Source organism: Budorcas taxicolor, chromosome X (genome assembly GCF_023091745.1).
Source record: "Budorcas taxicolor isolate Tak-1 chromosome X, Takin1.1, whole genome shotgun sequence".
Lineage (NCBI taxonomy): Eukaryota > Metazoa > Chordata > Mammalia > Artiodactyla > Bovidae > Budorcas > Budorcas taxicolor.
In genome coordinates, this window is record NC_068935.1 from 84,230,314 (window position 1) to 84,257,658 (window position 27,345).

Here is a 27,345-nt window from a genome sequence, read left to right on the forward strand (position 1 = left end):
TATCTTCCAGAGCTTCAGCTGTGTCATAACAGTTAAAACTCAGCTTATTTATTAAAAAAAAAAAAACTCAGCTTATTTCCAAGTTCTGTGTTCCCACCTTCTCCACAGCATTTCAAACCTTCTGAAATGACAAGCTTCTTCAAAGGTGTATTTTATTCCCAGGAAAAGAACAATCACATGGACACTTGGGTATTCTGCACAAAATCTGGCAGTGAGGATGGACCTGGGGTCCCAATCATCCAAACATACCTCAAGGAGTCCCCATCGTTGGCTTGCTTCCTCTGTCCACCATGTCGGCATCCAGGCCGGAGTACTGGAAGAAAGTGTTAAATTTGGCCAAGAACAGGAAGTAGCGTGAGCTGAAGTCAGACTACAGTGCTGCAGCCCCTAGCTCCTGGCCTGGAGCAGCTCCGAGCTCTGGGACACAGCCGGAACCATGGAGGGTGCCCTGACAGACTGGGCAGGAGGGCAGCGCCCCTCCGGGGGCTCGGAGGGTCCAGGCTCAGTCCCGGCGGCCTCCTGGGCCCTGTCTCCCAACTCCTCTCCCACCCGAGTGGTGCTGGGAGGCTCCAGTGTCTTGTCTTTGCTTGGTGCCTGGAAGAGCTTCTTTATCAGACTTCCCCTGGGGTCGTTGGCTCCCGACCCACCCTCAGGCAAACTCGCATTTCTCACAATAGATGACCAGCGAGTCTGGTCTCAGAGGCTTCTGCGTTATAGCACTAGGCGCCACAGGCCTGGATTCACGCGCCTCCTCTTCCGTCGCCTCAGGGCTGCTGCACTGGCAAGCCCGGCCTGGGCCAGTCCCCAGCGGGCCCTGCATGTGCTTGACACTGTCAACCACCAGCCTCTCTCTATTTTAATGTTTTTAATGAGAATCATTTTAAATTTCTTGGCTTTAGTGTGTTGAAATACATGGTGTAATTTTATTTTCATAATAAACTGAAGACCATCTGTAAGAATATTAGTGAATTGTGTGATACAGAGCCAAAGATGTACATATAGTTGTGTATGTGTCACACACAGCACCTATCAGATAATAAGTCTGAAGTATATTACTTGTTTCCTTTTTTATATTTTGCTTTCTTCTCTAGCAGTGAAATGAGGAAGGTGTGGTTAAGTGTCCACTCCAGGACAAGGTAACATGATTGTTTTTTGTTAAACCTAATGAGTAAATCAACAGCCAAAATAGTTGCCTACAAAGTGACGATTTCTTCTTTTAAAATATTACTACCAATATCAGATGAAAAGTAGTATAATGAAAAGACCACTAAATTGGAAGTCAAAAGTTTTCCATTTTTATCCCAGCTCAACTGCTTTGCCGTATGATCCTTGATTAGTCCCATGCTCCTCTCTGAACTTCAGTTTTCATCTGTACAATGTTTACAATGCATACCCCACAAGAGTAGGTGATTTAATGCAAGTGCTTTGATAAATGCAAGTGCTTTACAAATTGGAAATAGTATTATAGGAAGGTTTCATTTGTGTCTTTTCAGGAAGAATTCATGATGTTATCTGCTATTTTAGTATGAGTAACATAAGACACCACATCTATTTCATTGTCACCATTAAAGCTATATTTCACTCACACCTGCATTAAGTTGACTGATGAGATGTGAAGGAGCAGTATCCTCCACCACCTCAAGAAATCATGCAGGGACATGATTGCTTCTGGCATCCAAATTCATTTCTGTAAAAAAAAAAAAACCTGTCTTCAAACAAAGTTGAAATGTTCTACTAGCCCCTATTTCGATAAAAGTCTTGAGCCCTTTGACTGTTTTCTTCACTCCAATATAATAACCTTTTATCAATTCAGAAATATTCTCTGGCCTAATTTTACCCTAAATAACATTGACAGAACTATAGGAATTCAAAACAGAATGCAAAAATAACAAATGTCCACAAGGAAATATAACATTAAGATGTAACAACTATACCACCTGGTGTTCAAAGTGTCCTTCCTCTACTAATTACCATTAATCTTTTAATCTGCAAGAATAATCACTTTTATAAAACTGTCTCTGTAATACAAGTAACTATAAAAATAACAACTTATTCAGCTTTATCATCATCAATGTCTCTAAAGAATGAAAATTTTGGAATATATGTAGCTCTGGTTTGTTTTGCATGGTCTTCTCCCTCCAGAGGAGAGGAATCAAGCAAGATTTCTTACTTGATGGCAGTGATGAATGGAGAGAATATAAGGACTAAGATTTGAAGGATGCAATAAAGAAATGGCCTTAGTAGGTAAGACACTTTAGGCTAATAGTTAGTTAATTAGTTCAGTCACTAAGTCGTGTCCAACTCTTTGCAACCCCATGAATCACAGCACGACAGGGCTCCCTGTCCATCACCAACTCGCGGAGTCCACCCAAACCCATGTGCATCGAGTCGGTGATGCCATCCAGCCATCTCATCCTCTGTCGTCCCCTTCTCCTCCTGCCCCCAATCCCTCCCAGCATCAGTCTTTTCCAATGAGTCAACTCTTCGCATGAGGTGGCCAAAGTATTGGAGTTTCATTAGCATCAGTCCTTCCAAAGAACACCCAGGACTGATCTCCCTTAGAATGGACTGATTGGATCGCCTTGCAGTCCAGGGGACTCTCAAGAGTCTTCTCCAACACCACAGTTCAAAAGCATCAATTCTTCAGCACTCAGCTTTCTTCACAGTCCAACTGTCAAATCCATACATGACCACTGGAAAAACCATAGCCTTGACTAGATGGACCTTTGTTGGCAAAGTAATATCTCTGATTTTTAATATGTTATCTAGGTTGGTCATAATTTCCCTTCCAAAGAGTAAGCGTCTTTTAATTTCATGGCTGCAATCACCATCTGCAGTGATTTTGGAGCCCCCAAAAATAAAGTCTGACACTGTTTCCACTGTTTCCCCATCTATTTCCCATGAAGTGATGGGACCAGATGCCATGATCTTCGTTTTCTGAATGTTGAGCTTTAAGCCAACTTTTTCACTCTCCTCTTTCACTTTCATCAAGAGGCTTTTTAGTTCCTCTTCCCTTTCTGCCATAAGGGTGGTGCCATCTGCATATCTGAGGTTATTGATATTTCTCCCGGCAATCTTGATTCCAGCTTGTGTTTCTTCCAGCCCAGCCTTTCTGATGATGTACTCTGCATATAAGTTAAATAAGCAGGGTGACAATATACAGCCTTGACATACTCCTTTTCGTATTTGGAGCCAGTCTGTTGTTCCATGTCTAGTTCTAACTGTTGCTTCCTGACCTGCATATAGGTTTCTCAAGAGGCAGGTCAGGTGGTCTGGTATTCCCTTCTCTTTCAGAATTTTCCACAGTGTATTGTGATCCACACAGTCAAAGGCTTGGCATAGTCAATAAAGAAGAAACAGATGTTTTTCTTGAACTCTCTTGCTTTTTCGATGATCCAGCAAATGTTGGCAATTTGATCTCTGATTCCTCTGCCTTTCTAAAACCAGCTTGAACATCTGGAAGTTCATGGTTCACGTACTGATGAAGCTTGGCTTGCAGAATTTTGAGCATTACTTTATTTTTTAATGTTTTTTTATTTTATTTTATTTTTACTTTACAGTATTGTATTGGTTTTGCCATATATCAACATGAATCCACCACACGGGTGGGACTTCCATGGTGGCTCAGATGGTAAAGTGTCTGTCTACAATGCGAGCGACCCAGGTTCAATCCCTGGGTTGGGAAGATCCCCTGGAGAAGGAAATGGCAATCCACTCCAGTACTGTTGCCTGGAAAATCCCATGGACAGAGGATCCTGGAAGGCTACAGTCCATGGGGTCGCAAAGAGTCGGACACGACTGAGCGACTTAACTTTCACTTTCTCTTTGCCATACATCAACATGAATCCACCACAGGTGTACACGTGTTCCCCATCCTGAACCCCCCTCCCACCTCCCTCCCTGTACCATCCCTCTGGGTCATCCCAGTGCACCAGCCCCAAGCATCCTGTATCCTGCATCAAACCTGGACTGGTGATTCATTTTTTATATGATATTATACAAGTTTCAATGCCATTCACCCAGATCATCCCACCCTCTCCCTCTCCCTCTCCCACAGAGTTGAAGAGACTGTTCTAAACATCTATGTCTCTTTTGCTCTCTCACATACAAGGTTATGGTTACCGTCTTTCTAAATTCCATATATATATGTGTTAGAATACTGTATTGGTGTTTTTCTTTCTGTCTTACTTCACTCTGTATAATAGGCTCCAGTTTCATTCCCCTCATTAGAATGGATTCAAATGTATTCCTTCTAATGGCTGAGTAATATTCCATTGTGTATATGTACCACAGCTTTCTTATCCATTCATCTGCTGATGGACATCTAGGTTGCTTCCATGTCCTGGCTATTATAAACAATGCTGTGATGAACACTGGGGCAGATGTGTCTCTTTCAATTCTGGTTTCCTCGGTGTATATGCCCAGCAGTGGGATTGCTGGGTCATATGGCAGTTCTATTTCCAGTTTTTTAAGGAATCTTCACACTGTTCTCCATAGTGGCTGTACTAGTTTGCATTCCCACCAACAGTGTAAGAGGGTTCCCTTTTCTCCACACCCTCTCCAGCATTTATTGCTTGTAGACTTTTGGATCACAGCCATTCTAACTGGCATGAAATGGTACCTCATTGTGGTTTTGATTTGCATTTCTCTGAGAATGAGAGCATCTTTTCATGTGTTTGTTAGCCATCTGTATGTCTTCTTTGGAGAAATGTCTGTTTAGTTCTTGAGCCCATTTTTTGATTGGGTCATTTATTGTTCTAGAATTGAGCTTCAGGAGTTGCTTGTATATTTTTAAGATTAGTTGTTTGTCAGTTACTTCATTTGCTATTATTTTTCCCCATTCTGAAGGCTGTCTTTTCACCTTGCTTACAGTTTCCTTTGTTGTGCAGAAGCTTTTAAGTTTAATTAGGTCCCATTTGTTTATTTTTGGTTTCATTTCCAGTATTCTGGGAGGTGGGTCATAGAAGATCCTGCTGTGATTTATGTTGGAGAGTGTTTTGCCTATGTTCTCCTCTAGGAGTTTTATAGTTTCTGGTCTTACGTTTAGATTTTTAATGCATTTTGAGTTTATTTTTGTGTGTGGTGTTAGAAAGTGTTCTAGTTTCATTCTTTAGGACATTCCATTTGAAAGTAGCATAATACACCTTCTTCTCAAGTGCACATAATACATTCTTCAGAATACATCATACCTTAAGCCAAAAATCAAGTCTTAGTAAATTTAAGAAAATTGAAATCACATCAAGCACAGTTTTCCAATCACTATGCTATGACTTTAGAAATCAGTTGCAGGGAAAAAACTGTAAAAAAGCATACACATGGAGGCTAGAGAACATGTTACTAAACAACCAATAGATCACCAAAGAAATCAAAGCAAAAGTCAAACAATACCTAGAGAAAATTTTTATTGAAAACATGTGAGACACAAAAAGGAGTTCTGAAAGGGAAGTTTATAGCAATAAAATCTCACCTCAGAAAATGAGAAAAGGCTCAAGTAAACAACCTAACCTTACACTTAAAGCAACTATAGAAAGAAGAACAAACTACACTTGAAATTAGTAGAAGGAAATAAATTTTAAAGATCGGAGCAGAAATAAATGAAATAGAGATGAAGAAAACAATAGCAAACATCAATGAACCTAAGAGCTGGTTTTTTTGTAATATTAAACAAAACGGATAAACTGTTAGCCAGAATCATCAAAGAAAAAAGGAAGAGGACTCAATTCAATAAAATTAGAAATTAAAAAAAGTTACAACTGACACCATAAACATACAAAGGATCGTAAGAGACTACTACAAGCAACTACATGCCAATAAAAATGGGAAACCTAGAAGAAATAGAAAAATTCTTAGAAAGGTATAATCTCCAAAAATTGACCCAAGAAGAAATAGAAAATATGAACAGAACAATCACAATTACTGAAATTGAAACTGTGATTTATATTACTTTAGTTCTTTTGTTTATTTTTTAAATTTACTTTTTACAATGCTGTATTGATTTCTGCCATACAACACAATAAATCAGCCATAACTGTACATATATCCCCTCCCTCCTGAACATCTTTCCCTTCCCCCAATCTCATCCTGCTAGGCATCACAGAGTACCAGGCCAGGCTCCCTATGTTATATAGCAACTTCTTACCAGCTATCTATTTTACACATGATAGTGTACATTCGTCGATGCTACTTTCTCCATTCACCCCCACAATCTCCTTTCCTCACTGTGTCCACAAGTCTGTTCTCTACATCAGCATCTCCATTCCTTCCCTGCAAATCGATTCAGCAATAACATTTTTTCTAGATTCCATCAGTTCAGTTCAGTTGCTCAGTCGTGTCCGACTCTTTGCAACCGCATGAATCGCAGCACGCCAGGCCTCCCTGTCCATCACCAACTCCCGGAGTTCACTCAAACTCACATACATCGAGTCAGTGATGCCATCCAGCCATCTCATCCTCTGTCATCCCCTTCTCCTCCTGCCCCCAATCCCTCCCAGCACCAGAGTCGTTTCCAATGGGTCAACTCTTCGCATGAGGTGGCCAAAGTACTGGAGTTTCAGCTTCAGCATCCTTCCTTCCAAAGAAATCTCAGGGTTGATCTGCTTCAGAATGGGCTGGTTGGATCTCCTTGCAGTCCAAGGGACACTCAAGAGTCTTCTCCAACACCACAGTTCAAAAGCATCAATTCTTCGGTGCTCAGCCTTCTTCATAGTCCAACTCTCACTTCCATACATTACTACCGGAAAAACCATAGCCTTGACTAGATGGACCTTAGTCGGCAAAGTAATGTCTCTGCTTTTGAAAATGCTATCTAGGTTGGTCACAACTTTTCTTCCAAGGAGTAAGTGTCTTTTAATTTCATGGCTGCAATCACCATCTGCAGTGATTTTGGAGCCCCAAAAAATAAAGTCTGACACTGTTTCCACTGTTTCCCCATCTATTTCCCAAGAAGTGATGGGACCGGATGCCATGATCTTCGTTTTCTGAAAGTTGAGCTTTAAGCCAACTTTTTCACTATCCTCTTTTACTTTCATCAAGAGGCTTTTTAGTTCCTCTTCACTTTCTGTCATAAGGGTAGTGCCATCTGCATATCTGAGGTTATTGATATTTCTCCCGGCAATCTTGATTCCAGCTTGTGTTTCTTCCAGTCCAGCGTTTCTCATGATGTACTCTGCATATAAGTTAAATAAGCAGGGTGACAATATACAGCCTTGACGTACTCCTTTTCCTATTTGGAACCAGTCTGTTGTTCCATGTCTAGTTCTAACTGTTGCTTCCTGACCTGCATACAGATTTCTCAAGAGGCAGGTCAGGTGGTCTGGTATTCCCATCTCTTTCAGAATTTTCCACAGTTTATTGTGATCCACACAGTCAAAGGCTTTGGCATACTCAATAAAGCAGAAGTAGATGTTTTTCTGGAACTCTCTTGCTTTTTTCCATGATCCAGCGGATGTTGGCAATTCAATCTCTGGTTCCTCTGCCTTTTCTGAAACCAGCTTGAACATCTGGAAGTTCACGGTTCATGTATTGCTGAAGCCTGGCTTGGAGAATTTTGAGCATAACTTTACTAGCATGTGAGATGAGTGCAATTGTTCGGTAGTTTGATCATTCTTTGGCATTGCCTTTCTTTGGGATTGGAGTGAAAACTGACCTTTTCCAGTCCTGTGGCCACTGCTGAGTTCTCCAAATGTGCTGGCATATTGAATGAAGCACTTTCACAGCATCATCTTTCAGCATTTGAAACAGCTCAACTGGAATTCCATCCCCTCCACTAGCCTTGTTCATAGTGAAGCTTTCTAAGGCCCACTTGACTTCACATTCCAGGATGTCTGGCTCTAGATGAGTGATCACTCCATCGTGATTATCTGGGTCATGCAAATTTTTTTGGACAGTTCTTCCATGTATTCTTGCCATCTCTTCTTAATATCTTCTACTTCTGTTAAGTCCATACCATTTTTGTCCTTTATCGAGCCCATCTTTGCATGAAATGTTCCCTTGGTATCTCTAATTTTCTTGAAGAGATCTCTAGTCTTTCCCATTCTGTTCTTTTCCTCTATTTCTTTGTATTGATCACTGAAGAAGGCTTTCTTATCTCTTCTTGCTATTCTTTGGAACTCTGCATTCAGATGCTTATATCTTTCCTTTTCTCCTTGGCTTTTCACTTCTCTTCTTTTCACAGCTATTTGTAAGGCCTCCCCAGACAGCCATTTTGCCTTTTTGCATTTCTTTTCCATGGGGATGGTCTTGATCCCTGCCTCTTGTACAATGTCACGAATCTCATTCCATAGTTCATCAGGCATTCTATCTATCAGATCTAGGCCCTTAAATCTATTTCTTACTTCCACAGTATAATCATAAGGGATTTGATTTAGGTCATATCTGAATGGTCTAGCGGTTTTCCCTGCTTTCTTCAATTTAAGTCTGAATTTGGCAGTAAGGAGTTCATGATCTGAGTCACAGTCAGCTCCTGGTCTTGTTTTTGTTGACTGTATAGAGCTTCTCCATCTTTGGCTGAAGAGAATATAATCAATCTGATTTCAGTGTTGACCATCTGGTGATGTCCATGCGTAGAGTCTTCTCTTGTGTTGTTGGAAGAGGGTGTTTGCTGTGACCAGTGCATTTTCTTGGCAAAACTCTATTAGTCTTTGCCCTGCTTCATTCCTCATTCCAAGGCCAAATTTGCCTGTGACTCCAGGTGTTTCTTGACTTCCTACTTTTGCATTCCAGTCCCCTATAATGAAAAGGACCTCTTTTTTGGGTGTTAATTCTGAAAGGTCTTGTAGGTCTTCATAGAACCATTCAACTTCAGTTTCTTCAGCATTACTGGTTGGGGCATAGACTTGGATTACTGTGATATTGAATGGTTTGCCTTGGAGACGAACAGAGATCATTCTGTCGTTTTTGAGATTGCATCCAAGTACTGCATTTCAGACTCTTTTGTTGACCATGATGGCTACTCCATTACTTCTGAGGGATTCCTGCCCGCAGTAGTAGATATAATGGTCATCTGAGCTAAATTCACCCATTCCAGTCTATTTTAGTTTGCTGATTCCTAGAATGTCGACGTTCACTCTTGCCATCTCCTAGAAAACCTTAAATTGGCTAGCAGAAAATTATTAGAGCTCATCAATGAATTTGGTAAAGCTTCAGGATACAAAATTAATACATAAATATCTCTTGCATTCCAATACACTGAAAATGAAAGAGAAATTAAGGAAATAACTCCATTTACCGCTGCAACAAAAATAATAAAATAGCTAGGAATACACCTAAAGAAGTAAAATACTTATACTCAGAAAACTGTAAGATACTGATGAAAGAAATCAAGATGACACAGTCAGATGGACAGATATACTATATTCTCAGATTGGAAGAGTCAATATTGTAAAAAATATCTATACTACTGACAGGGTTACAGGCAGGAAGGCCAGGGGTTTCCAAACAGAGGAAATAGCCTGCAAGTGTCAGACATTTTTATCTCTCTTAAGCAGCAAGAGGAAACAAACTAGCGATATTTTTTCCTTCTCTATATAAATTTAAAAGGAGGTTCCTCTTAAAATTCTGTGTTGCCATGACACCTGGTTTCACCTGAAGTTAACTATTCTTAAACCTAGAGATAACCAATGTCTTTTTCTTATGGAAATGTTTATCTTCAGTTCAGTTCAGTTCAGTCTTTCAGTCATGTCCAACTCTTTGCGACCCCATGAATTACAGCACGCCAGGCCTCCCTGTTCATCACCATCTCCCAGAGTTCACCCAGACTCACGTCCATCAAGTCTGTGATGCCATCCAGCCATCTCATCCTCGGTTGTCTCCTTCTCCTCCTGCCCCCAATCCCTCCCAGCACCAGAGTCTTTTCCAATGAGTCAACTCTTCTCATGAGGTGGCCAAAGTTTCAGCTTTAGCATCATTCCTTCCAAAGAAATCCCAGGGCTGATCTCCTTCAGAATGGACTGGTTGGACCTCCTTGCAGTCCAAGGTATTCTCAAGAGTCTTCTCCAACACCACAGTTCAAAAGCATCAATTCTTTAGTGCTCAGCCTTCTTCACAGTCCAACTCTCACATCCATACATGACCACAGGAAAAACCATAGCCTTGACTAGATGGACCTTAGTCGGCAAAGTAATGTCTCTGCTTTTGAATATACTATCTAGGTTGGTCACAACTTTTCTTCCAAGGAGTAAGCGTCTTTTAATTTCATGGCTGCAATCACCATCTGCAGTGATTTTGGAGCCCCAAAAAATAAAGTCTGACACTGTTTCCCCATCTATTTCCCATGAAGTGATGGGACCAGATGCCATGTTCTTCATTTTCTGAATGTTGAGCTTTAAGCCAACTTTTTCGCTCTCCTCTTTCACTCTCATCAAGAGGCTTTTTTGCTTCTCTTCACTTTCTGCCATAAGGGTGGTGTCATCTGCATATCTGAGGTTATTGATATTTCTCCCGGCAATCTTGATTCCAGCTTGTGTTTCTTCCAGTCCAGCATTTCTCATGATGTACTCTGCATATAAGTTAAATAAGCAGGGTGACAATATACAGCCTTGACGTGCTCCTTTTTCTATTTGGAACCAGTCTGTTGTTCCATGTCCAGTTCTAATTGTTGCTTCCTGACTTGCATACAGATTTCTCAAGAGGCAGGTTAGGTGATCTGGTAGTCCCATGTCTTTCAGAATTTTCCACAGTTTATTGTGATCCACACAGTCAAAGGCTTTGACATAGTCAGTAAAGCAGAAATAGATGTTTTTCTGGAACTTTCTTGCTTTTTCCATGATCCAGCAGATGTTGGCAATTTGATCTCTGGTTCCTCTGCCTTTTCTAAAACCAGCTTGGATGCTAATGTACTATGCATTTAACCCAACCTCTGTCTTCAAGTCGATTCTGCCTTTTGGCTCAGAACCTACTTGATAAACCAGTATGTTATGCTCAGATATTCTTCCTCTAATCTATATAAATGAAGCTATTTGTATGGTGATCAGCCCTTCTTCAAGATTCAAGTTAATCATTTTATGGCCCCAGATGAACCATTTGGTGCCAAGATTATCCCAAAATGCATCTTATGCATGAGGGTCCTGGTGCCATTCTGAGTTTTAAGACATTCCTTTCTTTCATTAACAGACTGCTAGTGACTATATAACATCAAGCTGAAGACTAGCAGGGGGGCACTCTTTCTGCCCCCTTCTGATACCTATGTCAGAAGCTTTTGCTATCTCGTTTATACTTTAATAAAACTTTATTACACAAAAGCTCTGAGCCATCAAGCCTCGTCTCTGGCCCCAGATTGAATTCTTCTCCTCTGGGGGCCAAGAATCCCGGTGTCATGATTAAACAACAACCTTTCACTACCCAAAGCAATCCACAGATTCAATGCAATCCCTATCAAATTACCAGTGACATTTTCCACAGAATTAGAATAAAATATTTGACAATTTGTATGGAAACACAAAAGACCTCAAATAGCCAAAACAATCTTGAGAAAGAAAAATGGAGCTGAAGGAATTAGACTCCCTGACTTCAAACTATACTACAAAGCTACAGTAATCAAAACAGTATGGCACAAACAGTATTTCTGACACAAAAACAGAAATATTGATCAATGGAACAGGATAGAAAGCTGAGAAATAATCCTATGCACCAATGGTCACCTAATCTTTGACGAAGGTGGCATCAATTTGCAGTGGAGAAAAGACAGTCTCTTCAATAAGCAGTGCTGATAAAACTGGACAGCTATATGCAAAGGAATGAAAATACAACAGTCTCTAATACCACACACAAAACAAACTCAAAATGGATTAAAGACATAAATGTAAGGTCTGACACTATAAAACTCTTAAAGAAAAACAGGCAGAACACGCTTTGACATGAATTGCAGGAAGGTCTTTTTTTGATCTGTCTCCTATAGTAATTAAAATTAAAAACTAAGAATAAACATATGGAATATTATTAAACCTAAAAGCTTTTACACAGTAAAAGCAACCATAAACAAAACAACAAACAACCCTCAGAATGGGAGAAAATATTACTAAAAAGCAACCAACAAAGGATTAATCTCCAAAATATAGAGGCAGCTCACGAAACTCAATATCTAAACAAACAAACAACTCAGTCAAAAAATGAACAAAGGATCCATTTCTCCAAGGAAGGCATGCAGATGGTTAAAAAGTACATGAAGAAAAAAGCTCAACATCACTAATTATTATAGGAATGCAAATCAATACCTCATTAAGGTATCACCTCACACCAGTCAGAATGCCCATTATCAAAAACTCTACAAACAATAAATGCTGAAGTGAGTGTGGAATAAAGGGAACCTTCCTACACGGTTGGTGGGAATGTAAACTGGTACAGCCACTATGGGAACTGTAGACCAACCTAGATAGCATATTCAAAAGCAGAGACATTACTTTGCCAACAAAGGTCCGTCTAGTCAAGGCTATGATTTTTCCTGTGGTCATGTATGGATGTGAGAGTTGGACTGTGAAGAAAGCTGAGCACCGAAGAATTGATGCTTTTGAACTGTGGTGTTGGAGAAGACTCTTGAGAGTCCCTTGGACTGCAAGGACATCCAACCAGTCCATTCTGAAGGAGATCAGCCCTGGGTTTTCTTTGGAAGGAATGATGTTAAAGCTGAAACCCCAATACTTTGGCCACCTGATGAGAAGAGTTGACTCTTTGGAAAAGACTCTGATGCTGGAAGGGATTGGGGGCAGGAGGAGAAGGGGATGACAGAGAATGAGATGGCCTGATGGCATCATCCACTCGATGGGCATGAGTTTGAGTGAACTCCAGGAGTTGGTGATGGACAGGGAGGCCTGGCGTGCTGCAGTTCATGGGGTCACAAAGAGTCGGACACGACTGAGCAACTGAACTGAACTGATGGAGGTACCTTAAAAAATTAAAAATCGAACTACCATATTCTATGGTGATCCCACTCCTCGGCATGTATCTGGAGAAAACCATAATTCAAAAATATATATGCACCTGAAAGTTCATTGCAGCACTATTTACAATAGCCAGGACATGAAAGCAATCTAAATGTACATCAACAGAGGAATGGATAAAAGATGTTGTAATATCAGTGATAAAAAGAATGAAATAACATTGTTTACAATTACATGGATGGACCTAGAGATTGTCATTCTGAGTGACATATTCAGACAGACAAATATCACATGATATTGCTTATATGTGGAAACTAAACAAAGGGAACAAATTAACTTATTTACAAAATCAAGATAGAGTTACAGATTTAGAAATGAACTTATGGTTACCAGGGTTTAATGAGGTTGGGGGAGGGGAGGGATAGGTAAACTGGGAGATTGTGATTGACATATGTACACTACTATATATATAGTAGATAACTAATAAGAACCTACTGAATAGTAGAGGGGACTCTACTTAATACTCTGTAATATCTTATATGGGAAAAGAATTTTTGAAATAGTCGATATATGTATATACATAGCTGATTCACTTTGCTGTACAGCAGAAACTAATGCAACATTGTATATCAACTATACTCCATTAAAATTAATTTTAAAAAGGCAAAATTATCAATTGCAATAATCACTATTTTGAAAAATATAGATTTAATATGCCCAAAACCACATACTTGATTCTCTACCTCCATAAAACTGCTTCTCTGCCAGTCTTCTCAACTAAATTAGTGTTGTCACCATGCATCCAGTTGTTCAGCCTAGAACCTAGGAATCCATCAAATCCTACTTTTTTTTACACACTGCCCATACCCACTTCAATAGAAAATAATCTAAATCTTACCTTTAAAGTAAATACAAAATCCAACTATTTCTTAACAGTTTCATCCGAGTCCAAACCAACATTATACATTAAAAGATTCAAATTTTATGCCATATGCAGTGGGAGGCTGTCATGTGGGTTTTTGGGACTGCAAGGAGATCCAACCAGTTCATCCTAAAGATCAGTCCTGGGTGTTCTTTGGAAGGACTGATGTTGAAGCTGAAATTCCAATACTTTGGCCACCTGATGCAGAGAGCTGACTCATTTGAAAAGCCCCTGATGCTGGGAAAGATTGAGGGCAGGAGAAGAAGGGGATGACAGAGGATGAGATGGTTGGATGGCATCACTGACTCAATGGACATGGGTTTGGGTGGACTCTGGGAGTTGGTGATGGACAGGGAGGCCTGGCGTGCTGAAGTTCATGAGGTCGCAAAGAGTCGGACATGACTGAGCTACTGAACTGAACTGAGTGATAGAAGTGGGTGGAATCTTCTCATTTCTTAAGTGTGGAGCCTCAACAGCAGGGGGTGATGTGATAACTAATGATGTTCTGGGGCTGAAGACTGATTTCTAGGTGGATCAGGTGGGGGAACCTCTTAGCTTAGTGAAACTGCTTCTGCATAGATGGAGGGCTGGGGATTAAGGAGAAAAATGTTATTAAAGGGAAGTTGAGGGAAGTGGTTGAGTGAAAGTAGGCATGGGGTTATTGCTGGAGAATCTTGAAGTCTCTTGATATAAACCCAGAGGCATAGTAAATCATGAAGAAATCAAGAGAAAAGGATTCCTGACCCCCACCAATGGGAGGAATTCAAATATGTTTTTTCTTTTTTACACTTTATTTTACTTTACAATACTGTATTGGTTTTGCCATACATCAACATGAATCTGCCACGGGTGTACATGAGTTCCCAATCCTGAACCCCCCTCCCACCTCCCTCCCCACAGCATCCCTCTGGGTCATCCCAGTGCACCAGCCCCAAGCATCCTGTATCCTGCATCAAACCTAGACTGGCGATTCATTTCTTACATGATATTATACATGTTTCAATACCATTCTCCCAAATCATCCCACCCTCTCCCTTTCCCACAGAGTCCAAAAGTCTGTTCTATACAACTGTGTCTCTTTTGCTGTCTCACATACAGGGTTATTGTTACCATCTTTCTAAATTCCATATATATGTGTTAGTATACTGTACTGGTGTTTTTCTTTCTGGCTTACTTCACTCTGTATAATAAGCTCCAGTTTCATCCACCTCATTAGAACTGATTCAAATGTCTTCTTTTTAATGGCTGAGTAATACTCCCTCTTACACTGTTGGTGGGAATGCAAACTAGTACAGCCACTATGGAGAACAGTGTGGAGATTCCTTAAAAAAACTGGAAATAAAACTGCTTTATGACCCAGCAATCCCTCTGTTGGGCATACACACCAAGGAAACCAAAATTGAAAGAGACACATGTACCCCAATGTTCATCGCAGCACTGTTTATAATAGCCAGGACATGGAAGCAACCTAGATGTCTATCAGCAGATGAATAGATAAGAAAGCTGTGGTACAAATATGTCTGTGGGTAGAGTGACTGGCCACAAGAGGAAAGGTGAACAATAAAAGTACCTGTGGAAAAGAGGTTAAAAAAGCAGGGTACATAAGGAACAGGAGAGAGAGTTTAGGCTCATTCTCTCTCCTCTCCACCAAGAAGAAAAGCCAGGGTAGATGGAGAGAAAAACTTACTGGCATAAGGGAAAGTGATGGAAGGATTCATACCTAATAGCATCTGTTTTCTTGATGATAAGGGTAGGGGTCCATTTTTCTGGACTGATAACAAGATGCCAAAGTAGGGACTTTAGGGAAACTGTATAAATTTAGAATAGTTGTGCAGGGAAGAGAGGAAGAGCTTCTAATTGGGAAGGAGAGAAGTTATTTCATTTAGTGCATTAGAACAGTGGTGTTCAAACTTGAGTGGGCATCAGAATTACCTTGGACAGCTTGTTAATACAGATTTCTGGCCCTATCCCTGGAAATTTCTGATTCATTAGATCTGGGTTGGGGTTAGAGAATTTCCATTTTAAAAAAAAGAACACAAACACACACAAAAAATTTTCCATGTAATGATTCTGCTGCCAGAGACCTGAGTGAGAGTTCTGGAATCCATTGCTGTTTTCTGGCTGCATTACCATGAACAAGCTCCTTGGCCTCTGTATATCTTGTTTTCTCATCTGAAAAACAAGGATGGTAATCATGATACCTATCTCATACAGCTGTTATAAATTAGTTAAGACACATAAAGCACTTAGAACAGGGCCTGATAGTAGCTTAGGAGCAATATGGAGAACTTAAGAATCCTTATTTTTTCTGGTAACTTCTTCTCTTTGTCCTACCCCTATCTCTAAGTCCAGGCCCTCTAACTGCCTTCACCTCATTCCTAGGTGCTGACTGGTTTCTAGGGATATTTCTGGAGAGACCTACTCCCTGAGGATTAGTAGTAACACTGCCTATAGATTCTATAGCTAAGCTTGCATCCACTTCCTCCTCCAGCCTGCCTGGTTAGCATTGAACTTTCTCATAAGAGGCCAACTTGCACCTCACTGAATGCAAACACAGCCAAAGTTCACAAGATCCTACTAGGGAGAGTCGTGAGAGGTGGTTGGATGGAGGGCAATCTTGGGTCTAAACTCTCCCCTGGTGGAATCACTCCAAATCCAGACAGGAGGCAGACACTAAAGAAAACAACCATAGCTGCTCAGCTCCAGGCTGGTAACATTATATTAGTGAGGATAAATGGGAGAGACTGTTATCTGGAGCCCTGAAGACTGACTTGATCCTTCACTGTGATTATTAGAAAACCATACTTTATACTGAGTATAAATCTGTCTGCCTGTACATTATACCCATATGTCCTCACTTTTAAGATACAAACCTCATGTAAACCTTCTACCCTGTGACAGACTTTCCCTTCAGATACTGAAAGTGACCAAGTCTTGAGTCTTCTCAAACCAAACATAGTGGGGTGTGGGATGTAGCAATGCCTGGGTATCTGGATGTCTCACCAACGCTAAGAATAAGAATTTTAGAACCTGCTCTCTGGATACTAGATAAATCCCTTCAGTTCAGTTCAGTTGCTCAGTTGTGTCCGACTCATTGTGACCCCATGAATCACAGCACGCCAGGCCTCCCTGTCCATCACCAACACCCAGAGTTCAATCACACTCATGTCCATCGAGTCAGTGATGCCATCCAGCCATCTCATCCTCTGTCCTCCCCTTTTCCTCCTGCCCCCAATCCCTCCCAGCATCAAAGTCTTTTCCAATGAGTCAACTCTTCACATGAGGTGTCCAAAGTACTGGAGCTTCAGCTTTAGCATCATTCCTTCCAAAGAAATCCCAGGGTTGATCTCCTTCAGAATGGACTGGTTGAATCTCCTTGAAGTCCAAGGGACTCTCAAGAGTCTTCTCCAACACCACAGTTCAAAAGCATCAATTCTTTGGTGCTCAGCCTTCTTCACAGTCCAACTCTCACATCCATACATGACTACTGGAAAAACCATAACCTTGACTAGACGGACCTTTGTTGGCAAAATAATGTCTCTGCTTTTGAATATGCTATCTAGGTTGATCATAACTTTTCTTCCAAGGAGTAAGCGTCTTTTAATTTCATGGCTGCAGTCACCATCTGCAGTGATTTTGGAGCCCCAAAAAATAAAGTCTGATACTGTTTCCACTGTTTCCCCATCTATTTCCCATGAAATGATGGGACCAGATGCCATGATCTACATTTTCTGAATGTTGAGCTTTAAGCCAACTTTTTCACTCTCCTCTTTCACTTTCATCAAGAGGCTTTTTAGTTCCTCTTCACTTTCTGCCATAAGGGTTGTATCATCTGCATATCTGAGGTTATTGATATTTCTCCCAGCAATATTGATTCCAGCTTGTGCTTCTTCTAGCCCAGCGTTTCTCATGACGTACTCTGCATATAATTTAAGTAAGCAGGGTGACAATATACAGCCTTGACGTACTCCTTTTCCTATTTGGAACCAGTCTGTTGTTCCATGCAAAAAACAATAGAGGAAAACAACAAAATGGGAAAGACTAGAGATCTCTTCAAGAAAATTAGAGAAACCAAGGGAACATTTCATGCAAAGATGGGCTTGATAAAGGACAGAAATGGTATGGACCTAACAGAAGCAGAAGATAAATCCCTTATATGATTATTAATCTTTTATGATTGTGTATCCCTTAGTGTTGTCACAATAGCATTATTCTTTTTCCTATTTGTGCATTTATTTATTGTTTTCTTATGTGTTTATTTATGTGCCAAGCATATCATGCTGTGGATTCATTTTGAAACTGAGCTGAGCTAAGCAATCCTAATATTTTGCAGAAATGCTGCTTCAAATTACTATGGCCCTCATCCTATAAGTAGAGCTTTAGAATGAAATATCTAAATCTTTTTTTTTTTCCATTCCCAGTGACAGTTTTCTATCCCCACAAGGCTGACAGTAGGTGAGAAGTTGCATGGTATAGCAAAAAGAGTTCAAATCTCAACACCTCTGCTTAGCAATTCTGTGCTCATTTGGATGTCACTTAATGTTTTATATATTCCTTTTTTTTTTTTTTCATTTTTAAGATAGAGATAATAATCCTCAGATCTTGGATGTGCTCTAGAAGGGTTAGTGAGATAACATATAAACTGCCTATCTCAGTCCCTGCATATAGTACACATGCAAGAGATGGCATTTCTTGCGTTTCCAATTAGTGTTGTTGTTGTTTAGTTGCCAAGTTGTATCCGAATCTTTTGTGACCTCATGTACTATAGCCCACCAGGCTCCTCTGTCCATGGGATTTTCCAGGCAAGGATACTGGAGTGGATTGCCATTTCCTTTTCCAGGTTCCAATTAATAAATTGGCATAATAATAATAATGGCACCTTCCCATAGTTATAAGGATTAAAGGAAATACATTTGTAAAGAATTCTAGAGGACTGTGCTACCTGTTGTTTTAAAGTAATATTAGTAGCAAATACATGTGTAAAATAGTCAGAGTTATACAGCCTTCTGGTCACTGTGTGCTGAACTTCCAGTCCTAGGCCTAAGAAGGTAGTGTGTAGGGAAAACACAGGGGTTTGACTAATTGCCTCAGTTGAAATTACATTCTGTCAGAGGAGGATTGAATCAGGAAAAAACAAAAAACAAATAAAATTAGAAACTAGTGACAAGAAAGTAGACTAATAAGGTTAAAATAATAATAAAAGGTAGAAAAAAATAGAGGGAAAAGATTAATAATTATAGACATAGTATTATCACTGTCATTCTAACAGGTTCCAGTTATTGAGTTCCTGTGTCTGGAACTGGATTAGAAAGTCTATAAATATTCTCAAATCTTCTAACCTTGTTTCTTTCCATATTTTATAGATAGGGAAACAGAATCTCTGAGAGATTGAAGTACTTGCCTAAGATGACACAGCATGCAAATTTTAAGTGGCAGTTCTGGGAATCCCAATTTAGACTCCAGAGACATTCTATTGTGCCCTGTCCTTACTCATTGGAGCAAGACAGCATGATGTAGCATGCTTAGAGTCAGGTTCTGGTTATAATTCTGGATTAAGCTTGTACTTGCTGTGTGCCCTTGGACTATTCAGTTAAATTGTCTGATCTTGAGTTTCCACATGCATAAAATAAGGAAAATAATACTTCAAAGAGTTGGTCTGTGGGATAAATGAGACTGTATGTATAAAGTGTTGTCAGAGTCCCAGCACTGCCAATATTATATCACTGGAGAATATCCAGTGACATAATCTGAGAAGGGTTAGAGAAACAGAGGAAAACCAGGAGATGACCACGTCTTCCAACACAAGAAGTAATGTTTCCCAAAGAAAAGGGTGGCTGATACTGAAAAAATAAATAAATAAGAAAATGAGTGAAAATGTTTTCTAAAATGTGGAAGTATAAAGGTCATTTGTGACCTCAGGGAAAGAGCACTGGGCTAGAAGCCAGATTACAATAAATTGGGAAGTTAATGGAAAGTGAAGACATGGAAACAGTGAGTGAAGACTCCTTTAGTCAGAAATTTGGCTGAGAAAGAAAGAGAGATGAAGCTATTATTTGAGGGGGAGGCAGTGTGGTAGAAGATTTTACTTTTCAGTGAGAAGAAGAGTATGTTTTGTGAGTAGAAAGGTTGAGCACAAGGAGGAAGGTAAATAATAATGATACCAATGAGGCAGTAGTTTTTAAATGAGTCTTGGTTCTACTGAGTGAAGTCTAAGTCAGAGATAGAGAAAGACACATGTCATATGATATTACTTATATGCAGAATCTAAAAATGGGAACAAACTAATTTATCTACAAAACAGAAGTAAAATTACATATGTAGAAAACAAATTTATGGCTATCAGAGTGTAAGAGGAGGGAGGGATAAATTGGGTGATTGAGACTGACATATATACACTATTATATATAAAATAGATAACTAATAAAGACCTACTTATTAGAGTTCCACAAGGAACGCTATTCAGTACTCTGTAATGGCCTACATGGGAAAAAACTAAAAAAGAGTGGATATATGTATATGTATAACTGATTCACTTTGCTGTACACCTGAAACTAACACAACATTGTAAATCAACTATACTCCAATAATTTAAAAAAATAATAAAAAACAAAGTACAAAAAATGAGGCATGGTTTATAGGGAAGGAGGGAAGGGAAGATCTTGAGCTCTTGAGGCTAGGGTTGTTGAAAGTCCCCTAACTCTGACCTTGAAGAATGTTCCCATCTTAGCTGGAAAGGACTTGTGTTTAAAAGCTAAAAGACAGCAAGGATGTGTCCGTGGGAGAGTGCCCCCAGGCTAAAGGTCCTCTTGCTGCCAACTCACATTTCTTCATCTTGTGGGGCTCTGTGGCTACTCAACTTAAACATATTCAAAGTCTTTCTGACCTCTTCCATTCTGTCCTTTACCCCTGGTTCTCTAGTTAATTTATTTATTCCTTCTTCTATATACCAGTCTCCTTCCCAGCTTTGTCACTTATTAGCTGTTTGACATTGGGCAATCAGACTATGCCTCAGTTTTCTTATCTCTAAATTGTCAATCAAACTAGAGTAGTTATGAGGACTAAATAGGTTAATATATGTAAAACATTAAGAAGAGGGCCTGGAAGATATCAAGTGTTGCATAAGTGTTGTTATTGAGTGTTAGCTCATAATGCTTACTGATTAGTGGAAGGGAAATGACAGACATTAAACAACCAAGCAAATTTATCAACTAAATTATTACAGATTACAATCCAGTGACAGTAAGGAAATAAGCATAATGCAGTGGACAAAAGGACGACTTGAATGAGTGAGGCTTATGTACAGAAGTGACACTCTGCCACAAAGACTCAAGTCCTCCAGAGAAACCACAGATCTTAACCAGCTCCACAACCTCTCCTGCTTCTATTCCCTTTCTCCCTGCTTTAGTCCCTGGAACTTTCCAGTTCTTGCCAAAGGCAGGGCTTTTTCACTATTCACCCACCCTTCCCCAACTCCTCCCCTACTCTCTCTGTCAGGGGTGAAACTTCTTTGTGTAGCCACGCCTAGACACTGCGGTGATCCAATAGCTGCTTCATGGGGGCGGGGAAGTAGGCAGTAGCATGAAAGGAAAGAGAATAAGATCTGGCTGTTGTTGCTGCACATATGAAATGAGTCAGAGCAGAGCTTTGACTGTCATGGATTTCATCTACTGAGTGTGTGGTATGGATGCTGGGGGCTGAGAAGTGGGGGCTTGGTGGGATATCTGGCCCGCGCTGAGGTACATTTGTCCAAGAATTCTGTTGCTGGAGCAAGATCCATCCATCCATTCATTTACAGGGTAAGTGTGGAACACTCTCTGACATGGCAAGGTGGTTGAGATTTGTGGAGCATAGATATGGGAGTTCAGGATCATGTTAGGATGATCCTACTAAGATGCTACCAAGTCAGAATGACTGGGAAAGTGTCCTGTGGCAGTCTGTCTACCCACCCATCTGTATTCAGAAAGTGCTGTGTAAGATGCCAGGGACCTGCACTAATACCCTGATGACCTTGGTGAGCCAGTTCCCCTGGGTAGGCTTTTACTGCACCCCTATGTCCTTTGGAAACATGCCTGGACCGTCCAACCACCCTATCTGCAGTTGGGAGATAAGGAAGAGAAGGAGTCTAGGAGCTTAGGGAAGGGAGGGAGGAGTCGGATCATATTTGTAAAGCATCCCGAAGGAATTTGAGCTGCTGGCCTACCCACGTGGCCCCTGGGCAAGTCGGGGCTTGTGTAAAGAGCTTGTAGGCTCTATTTGGGGGCTTTCAGTTTTCACCCTCACCCACCAGGCTGGGTTTCACTTGATCCTTCATTCCTGGAAACTGAGCCCAGGGCAGTGATATTTTGATCCTGCCTTATCTCAAACATTGGCCAAGGCTAAGGCAGCTGTGAGAACTGGGGGACAAGAAAAGACCTGCCAGGAAACTAGGCTGGGGAGGCAGAGACTGCAAGATCTGATTTAGATAGATGTTGGCAGTTTTGACCAATATCACACGATGCAGGGTGGCTAAGGCAGGAAAGTTTGGGTTATCTTCCCCTACACAATTATTCAGTCCCTTCCTTCACCCCATCATACCTCCAATTCAACATAACAGACTCACTGAGCACCTACTCTGTGCCACACTGTATGAGACAGACATATGCCTAAAGACATAGTCTGTGCCCACTAGCACCTCGTCATGGGTATAAGAGCAACTAAATAAGATAAGCTTTAAAGATCCTGTCAAAATGTTTTGATATTGTCAGATAAGGATCACATCTAGTTGAGCCAGAGAAAATCAGAAAAGGTTTTTGGATTTTTTTTTTACTTTTTAGCACCTTTCAGAGCTGCAAAGCCAGACTACTTGAACTCAAATCCCATCCCTACCATTTATTAACTTGTGTGACATTGATCAAGCATAATTACTGCACCCTCTCTGAATTCTGTTTTAATCTAGGCTAAAGCCATAGATAATAATAGAGCTTACTTTATTAAATGTCTGTGAGGATTAAATTAGATAATCCGTGTGAAATAATTGCACACACTTAGCACAGTGGCTGGACCAAAATAAGCACTTTATAAACGTTAACTATTATTATTTATGATGAGCCATGAAACACAGATAGGATTTCAACAGGTGGAAACAGGAGAGACAGCAGTCCAAGCAGAGAAAAAAACAAGAACAACTGTTTGGAGTCAGGGAAGCTCTGGGCTTGTGAAAAGAACGCCAGCTGAACTGGATTTTAGATTACAATTAGGTGGAAAATGGAAGTTAAAGTTGCCATGGTAGATTGATGACAAACCATGGAAGACTTTTGAAGGCTAGATTTTCTCTTTAATTCATCATACTTTGGAAAATCATTGAAAGTTTCTGAGCTAAAGGAAAAAGACAAATCTGTGTTTCAGGAAGAATAATCTGATAAACATGAGTTACCCTAACTGGAATAGGAAAACATGAGAGGTAGATAAACCAGATGCAGAAAGGGAATGAGACCCTGGAGGTAGTGACTATGGGAATGGAAAGGGGGCAATGAATTTAACAAGACATCACAGAAGATGAATCTGCAGAATTTGGAAGTTGACAAATTACATGAGATTGAAAAAAGAAGAATGAGAGAATCAATATCTTTTGGGGTTGGTTTAGACTTTAAAAGGTTGTGTATTCCACTAATTCCATCCATTTTTGTGGATGGTACAAACAGAAAGGGTATCCACTTTCTGAGTTAGACACAGCTTATTAAAGTTCTGGGTCTGCTACCTACCTGCTGTTTGTGATCCTAAGCATATCTATTATTCCTTATTTCCAACAAGGATCAAAACAGTACTCATAGGACATTTAAAAATAGGTTCTGGGAGTGTGATTTTTGCACACAAGGAATGGAGTACTACTGTATTTAATGCCAACCAGTTTGATACAGCAAAGCATTTTTCCTACTACCCACTTATTATGAGGTAGCAAGCCCACTGAGAAATATGAATTTCTCCAAAACTGTTTAGAGGGAGAATAGTGTCCGTATCATAGGTTTGTTGAAAGGTTTAAAAGAAGTAACCCTTGTAAAATGTCTAGCATGATATCTGATGCATAGTAGGTTTTTATGAATCATAATTTTCTTTCACTCCAATTTACTACACCTTATAAAATCTTTGCTAGTTTCTGCCTGAATATTTTCAGAGGAAATGTACTTACTAATCTCTGAGAGAGTCCATTCCCTTCATAGGAAGCCCTGACTCTGCAAAAGGTCTTCCTTTTGTTAAGCTAAACTCAGGCTTCCTGTGGCTTCCAGAGGTTCTAGTCATTCTCTCTGGGGCCACTCAGAGAAGTCTGCTCAGTCTCTTCAGGATAGTTCCTCAAAGATCTGAAAACCAAAGACAAGATTCTCATTCATCTTTCATTCCCAGGTCAAAAACTCTTCCATCCTTACTCTTATAGCATGCTGTCAAGTCAAATTAGACTCTGGGATTTTAAGCTATATAAGTTGGGGGGGTGGTGGTACCTTCAAAGTGATGGGAAACACTAAAAGAAACATGATGGATGAATGTGACAAGTTCCTTTGTAATTTATTATTTCTTAAATTCCCACTATGTGCCACATACTTTCAAATACATAATACCGCTGACTACTTACCCCTAGGGAAAGTCCAGGTTTTCTGGTCTTAATTGTACAGGTGGCCAAATAGGCCCAAAGAAAATGAAACTTGCTAGAAATCGAGTTAGTAAGTGTCTGAGCAAAAACTGGAAACCAGATTTTTCTTACTCCAAGGTCAGTTTGGCTTTGTTTTGTTTTAATTTTGACACTAGATCCTAAATTTGGAGGCTTCGAATTCTAGTCCTGGCTCTGCCACTGACTGGCTATGTAAATGAGGAGAAATTCTATACTTTCTAGATGAGCATCAGTCTCCCCGTCTGGATCATCAAGGGAATGAGGTTAGGTTGTCTTAAAGAATCCTTTTGAGATTCCATGACAGTGTTTTCAATTATTTGATGGTTTGAAGTTTTAGCCAGTTACCAAAGATGAGGGGAAAAAAAAAAAATACATAATGAACTGACGTGCCTGCCTATTACTAAAGGAGTTCAAGTAGATGTGGATGGCATTTCTTTATTGAGCAACAGACATTTGGGAATAAGATGACTTTTGAATTTCCATCTAACTCTAAGATTGTACGATACTGAACATTGTTTTATAGGATGTGCATTTACATATGAGATCATGAACTTCTTGTTATATTAGTTTCACCTTTTCCCCACTATCCCACCACCTATCTTTTCCTTAGGCAGCCTAAAAAATAAAAGTCAAGTAATATTTTGGCATCAATATCTCATCCTGTACAGACAGGCTTCACTCTATGGACTGATTCTCCCATTCATATTGTGAGGATAAATAGCCCTGAGCTGTGCTTGCAAATGTTTATCAGTTTGTATGTCTGTTTCCTTAGGATATTTCTGGCCTGTGAGGAAGAGATAGTGCATATGATAGAATTTAGATTGCTTTGTGAGAAAAAGCGCTGTTCTTGTTGACATCTTCAGAGAGATACAGCTATTCCAGATAGTCTGGTAAATTGGACAGGGTGGAGAGAATATGGGGCAAGACCAAAGAACATTAATAAAAATCAGAAATGAGAGCACTTAAATGAGTTTTATCGAGTTCCTAACCCTGTAAAAAAAATCCTACCACAAATCCAGTTTTCAGCTGGGAGAACTCAGTCAAGAGTATATCCTCTTTGGGAAGTCACATAGTCCTGCTGGTGGGGTGTGTGTGTGCGTACATGCATGTGCATGCTCAGTCAATTCAGTTGTGTCTGATTCTTTGCAACCCTATGGACTGTAGCCTGCTAGGCTTCTCTGTCCATGGGGATTCTCCAGGTAAGAATACTGGAGTGAGTTGCCACACCCTCCTCCAGGGGATCTTCCTGACCCAGGGATCAAACCCATGTCTCTTAAGTCTCCTGCATTGGCAGGTGGGGTTTTTTGTTTGTTTGTTTGTTTTATCACTAGCACCACCTGGGAAGCCTACTGCTGGTGATGTAAGTAGCTTTTAATGATACCAGAATTTCATAGTATCTTGTGTTGGTCAGTACGTGAATGTGACTCCCTTTGGCTAGGGACACCGGGGAACAAAAGCAGTGGTTTGGGGTATTGGTTGTTTGTCTGGCCTGTGGCCTCTCTTCAATGCCCTTTGCTCCCAAACTCTGGGTGGAATAGAAACAACACTTATAGCAACCCCTCATATGTGTAGCACAATTTGGAGTTTCCAGAGCCCTTTCACATACATTATCTCATTTATCCCTTGAACATCATCCCGGGTAGTTTTTGTACCCTTGCGCATACTTGGGAAAACTGTTTTAGCAATCATTAATGTTTTCCTAATATGCTGAGAAAGATTGAGGGCAGAAGGAGTAGGGGATGACGGAGGATGAGATGGTTGGATGGCATCACCGACTCAATGGACATGAATTTGGGTGAACACCAGGAGTTGGTGATGGACAGGGAGGCCTGGCGTGCTGCGATTCATGGGGTCGCAAAGAGTCAGACATGACTGAGCGACTGAACTGAACTGAACTGGATATGTTTCATAATCAACCCAAAGATGGCTGGTCTTAATTATATCACCATATTCTTAGCTACACTGTTCTCTTCCCCACTCCCTTTAACAATTTTTTCAGCAGTTTCCAGACACTAACCACATATTTATATACTTTTAAGCATCCCTCCCCTCAATTTAGAGTCTTTTAAGTTATGTTTGTCTTTTTTAGATTTGTGCTTTTCTATTGTGGATGTTTGTATTTTCACATGTTTTGAAAGAGAAAGATTTTAACTTACATGGTTAACATTTGCTTTTGGCTGAATCAGAATTGCCCCATTGGATATTAATTCTATCTGTACAGTGACAATTGTTTTTAATAAAATTTTCTTTTATTTTTCTACCCCAACATATTTATTCTTGCTGAGTCATTATCTGTTGCTCTGTACACTGGAATAAAAAACAAGGTAAATATTTGTGACATCTTGAACTTTGCTAGCTCTTTTTATTCTCCTCTGTTGATATACTAATCAACAGTACTGGACCAAACATTGCTATCACTAACAGTTGAAATACTTTAACCACTTTGTAAATGAAAAGAGAAACTTGATAAAAACTGTAACAACCACCTGTGGTTTCTGAATTATTTCTATTCCATGCACATATTGTGATATATTTGAATATTAAAAGACAATCTACCTTTGTCACATACCAACAAGATAATGCATTTCCAATCCTGATGCTCCTTCACCTACCTGTACCAACAGCTGACACTATTGCTTATCTATTACTTCTTAAAACTCTGTCTTGTACTATCCCATCCAGGTTCTATTATTTCTTCCCTGGATTCCCCTTCTTGGTTGCTGCTGGCTATTCTTCTTCTTCCAGCTTCAAATACGGATGTCCATTAGTGTTTCGTTCTTAACATTTTTCCTAGCTCATCAAGCCTCTGTTGTGATTTACTTAGGCCAATGTTGCTTAACCTTCCAAAAGTTTGTTTTTTTATTTAATTCATCTAAGGTTTAAGTATGTTTTAAAAGTGAAAGTGTTAGTTG

General features: G+C 40.0%; 1 protein-coding gene and 1 pseudogene across 1 annotated transcript in view; one reads left to right on the forward strand and one right to left on the reverse strand.

Annotated features, from left to right (window-relative positions):
- Positions 1 to 250: 250 nt before the first annotated feature.
- LOC128069541 (protein FAM110C-like) lies at positions 251 to 26,095 on the reverse strand (annotated as a pseudogene).
- EDA2R (ectodysplasin A2 receptor) overlaps positions 21,453 to 27,345 on the forward strand; it is a 103,791-nt gene continuing 97,898 nt past the window's right edge. Inside the window, exon 1 of the mRNA XM_052663324.1 lies at positions 21,453 to 21,590. The gene's annotated coding sequence lies outside the window, so the exon portion shown is untranslated. The remainder of the gene's footprint in view (positions 21,591 to 27,345) is intronic.